Here is a 4,277-nt window from a genome sequence, read left to right as displayed (position 1 = left end):
CTTGGATTGATTTCACATCTTTGCAACTGTGAATTGTGCTGCAATCAACATTTGAGTGCAGGGGTCTTTTTGATAAAAAGACTTCTCTTTTCCTTTGGGTAGATACTCAGTAGTGGGATTGTGACCCAGCTTGAAATATAGCTATTCTGAACCCATCTGGCTGGATTTTGAGCTTGGGGTATTGGAATAGAGATCCAGATATGTCAAGATTGGAATCCAGAGGCTCCCACTCAAGAATGTCCAACTAAATGTATCTAATACATTTTGCATCTATAGGCAAGTGGTTTCTTTTTAACAAATTACTGCACTCCCAAGGGATGTAGCCAAGTAATAGTTCAGAAAATAGATGCAAACAAGAATTCTCTTCAAACCTTCTCCTATATTGAGAAATGAAGAATTAAATCAGTGTGGGGCCAGTATATAGTTATAGGAAGGGGTGGTTTTCGAAGAGATTAAGGAATCAAAATTTGGAATGTGGGGAGCAATGATAAAACAAGATTCTCTTTCTTACAGTAAAGCAGTAATCATGACATTCAGAACCATCGAGGCAGATGAGTTCACCTTTTCAGGTCAGGATAGAATTGGGATTAGTACATTTTAATAGAATTGGTGCAAAATTAGAAAATACAAACTTAGTTTTATTGTCTTAACATATACTAAACCTGTTCTTAACTGTTTGAATTCCTTCAGTGGAACATTGATCTTTTCAATATTTCTTCACTATTATTTCTTCTGAAATTGTTGCTTTTCATCAGAAAGTATTTCCCAGCCATGGCTGTACTTTCTAATCACCTAAGGAGATTTTCAAATCTATGGATGTGTTGGGGTGGGGGAAGATACCTCTGGGAGCGGGACCCAGACATGGTTATTTGGGAAGCTTCTCAGGTAATTCTAGTGTCCACAGTTACAAGAAAGAAAGTTATGTTCAGGAGGGAGGCGTACAGGTAATTACGAGAAAAATGTTCCCATCCCTGGGGGTGTGGGTATCTGTGACGGTTGAGCACTCTCTCTGAGCTTCTCAACCCTACTTTTGCCACTGATCTTCAGGCCCCATGTGGGGCTCTTGCAGATGAATTAGAGAATAAGGAAATACCATTGTCACCCTTGCAGCCTGGCCAGTGAGCTAACTATCCAGAGGCAGCTTGTGCCTCACAAATCATCTGCCTCATTGCCAGCTTATTCTCCTAGTCTGGACCCCAGATCAGAGGCAAGGAGGCTGCTGAGGACAGCAGCAGGTCATCTGCTTTTGAACACATCTCACCACCCCCTTCTCGTCTCTCCACTGCCTTGTCACTGGTGACCAATCTGTTATCAAAGAGAATGTCCATAGTGTGTGCATATTAGGGGAAATTTCTGATTTTATAATGTTACTGGAGAGTCTAATGAACCAGAAAAGGAGAGGTTAGCTCTATACTGAGCAGATTTTTCCCTTAAGAGAATAAAATATGCCTTTCACCAAAGTCCAGGGACTTTCACAGGCTATTTGACTTCAATTGTCGCTTCTCCCCTCTCCTCCCCTCCCCTCCCCTCCCCTCTCCTCTCCTCTCCTCTCCTCTCCTCTCCTCTCCTCTCCTCTCTCTCTTTCTTTCAGATTCATTGAGGGTACAAAGAATTAGGTTACATTGATTGCATTTGTTAAGTCAAGTCCACCTTATAATTGTGTCCCGCCCCCAAGAGCTGTGCCATACACCGTGGCCCCTGTCCCCCTCCTCCCCCTCCCTGCTCCCTCATTCTTCTACCCCCCACCTTGTATTAGATCATCTACTGCCTTCATATTAGAACTGAGTCAACTGTCTATTCAAAGAACCAACCTATGGCATTGCAATCCTCTCCCCTATTTAATTAATATTTGCTTTTATCTTTGTCATTTCCCTCTGTGTGTTTGTATTTAATTTGCTGATATTTTTCTATCTTAGAATATTTATGTGGTTTAAGGTTAAAAAATTTAAGACCAGTTCTAACTTCATCTCACAAGTTTCAAAATGTTTTAATTTCCTTGTTATTCTCCCATAATATTCTCTAATTTTCTTTCTGTCTTTTTTTTTTTTTTTTGAAACAGAGACTCAAGCTATTGCTCTGGGTAGAGTGCTGTGACCTCACAGCTCACAGCCACCCCCAACTCCAGGGCTCAAGCGATTCTCCTGCCTCTGCCTCCCAAGTAGCTGGGACCACAGGCGCCAGCCACAACACCTGGCTCCTTTTTGGTTGCAGCCATCATCGTTGTTTGGCGGTCCCTGGCTGGATTTGAACCTGCTGAGGTGTATGGTGGCTGGTGCCTTAGCCATTTGAGCCACAGGTGCCAAGCCATATTCTCTAATTTTCACTGTGGTTTCATCTTTGACCTATGACTCATTTAGAAGTGTACTGATTAATTTTCATACTCTTAGATATTTTCTAATTATTTTTATGTTGTTGATTTTTAGTACAAATGTAAAATCAGATTCTGTATTATTTTAGTGCTTTATACTTTGATCAGTATTGTTTTTTTGTCCCAACACAGGTCTATTTTTGAAATGTACAATGTGCACTTGAGAACTCTGTGTATTCTGTAGTCTTGGACATAGAATTCTATAGATGACATTTGACCATAGTGATTGATAGTGTGCAAAAATGGTATAAGAAAAGCTTACTGGTTTTCAAATGTGTTTTTCTTCTTCTTCTTCTTTTTTTTAACATAACTTGCTTTTTATTAAAAGTGTCTTGCATTCATGATGGATATTTTCTGGGGTTTGCACATATTTTAATATTAACGGTTTTTTTTTGCATGCAGTAATGCGAGTTTTCCCCACATAGGAACATGGATAAAAAGATGACATACCACATGGGTTAAGTGTCTTTTTTCATGGAGAAGCCAGCAAATAGACCAGTTATATTTCTCCCCCCAAAAGTCACAAACTGGGTAGTAACTAAGTCTCTAATCCAGGCACTATGTTCAACACTAAGAAATAAAAATTAAAAAAGAAAAGCCCTCAGATCCAATTAAGGGAGCCCATCCACACAGGCTGCTCACTATCAGTGCTGCTCTTTGACGCGACGTGTCTGGAAGGCATCCTAATAACCCTACTCAGAACATTTACTTCATAGAGTCTGTCTCTGGTTTCCAACTTATGGATTAAGATAGTATTTTAATTCTATTTCAGAAAACTTTTTGCAAGTTGTTTTATGCACAATGCCAACTTTTAAAAGGTCACTAAAGTTAACTGGATGATAAACTAGGCAGAAATCACTTTACAAAAAAGAGGGAAAGCCCAAAATACCACTTGCTACAGAGAACCCACAGTTCAGTTTTATTCAGAGCAAGGAAAAAAAAAAACTTTCATCATATTAGAGGAAAGTCAGCCATGGGTTTGCAATCTGCACTCTGACTACACATGCAATGAGGACAATATTCTGCTAATACACTGGATCTGCTGCTGCATTTGTCTACTGTTTGTCTAATATTAACAACTATAGACAGAGCAGTGCACCTAGTAGTTGAAATAATCCTTCCAGGGTTCCAGTGTCAGGCACAACATTTCACTTCTCTTCACACCACTGTTCTCTTTGCCTACCTGGGCTTCCTCCTCTTCAGTAAAGTCATTTTTGACCTTGAAGCTCTTGCAAATCTCTCCAGGAGTTTTCCCCTTGATCATATTGGCAGCAGTCTTGCTCGTAACATCAAGCAAACCTTTGATGTCTAAGTAGTTTGCAGCCAGAATAAGTTCAAAGAGTGTTCCTCGGTCAGCTTTTAGGAATTCTTGGCCCCAAACAGGGATATCATCTGTTCACTTTTCTCTGTTCTCATCATCCACAGGAGGAGGAGGGTCATCCTTGTGGCGGGTGCACCACTGAATGACCTTTTTAATATTGCTGCATTAACATTTGGTAGAGGAACTAGGTCATCATCTCCTTCATCATCCATTCCTGAATCTTCTAACATCGTCCTGATAGTCACAGACTGTTTGGCAATTTCCACATCAACTTCAAACATCTCTCCATCAGAAGTCTGCAACTTAAAGGAAGGCATGGCCTTCAGTCTCAAAGGACAGTCGGAGGCTGACGAGAGCTGATGATAACTGGCAATACTGCATGTAAAAAATAACCTTTAATATTAAAAATCTACACAGTAAGACGAGAGGCAGAGGACAAGGCCACTCAAACTTATTTTTCTATTAGCTACTGGAAAGGGTGTGTTCAAATCTCTAGTTGTAACAATGGTATATTTGTTATTTTCTATTTTTAGTTCTACTAATTTTTGCTTTATAGATTTTGCACTATGGTATTAGATGTGCATAATT

The 4,277-nt window shown here is 39.9% G+C and overlaps 2 pseudogenes; both read right to left on the bottom strand.

Annotated features, from left to right (window-relative positions):
- The window catches only part of LOC100955318, a 315,223-nt pseudogene that overhangs the window by 104,099 nt on the left and 206,847 nt on the right, over positions 1–4,277 (bottom strand).
- LOC100958805 lies at positions 3,517–4,006 on the bottom strand (annotated as a pseudogene).

The sequence above is a fragment of the Otolemur garnettii genome, unplaced genomic scaffold, assembly GCF_000181295.1.
Source record: "Otolemur garnettii isolate 467f Iridium unplaced genomic scaffold, OtoGar3 scaffold00031, whole genome shotgun sequence".
Taxonomy (NCBI): domain Eukaryota; kingdom Metazoa; phylum Chordata; class Mammalia; order Primates; family Galagidae; genus Otolemur; species Otolemur garnettii.
This window is presented reverse-complemented; position numbering and strand designations above follow the sequence as displayed.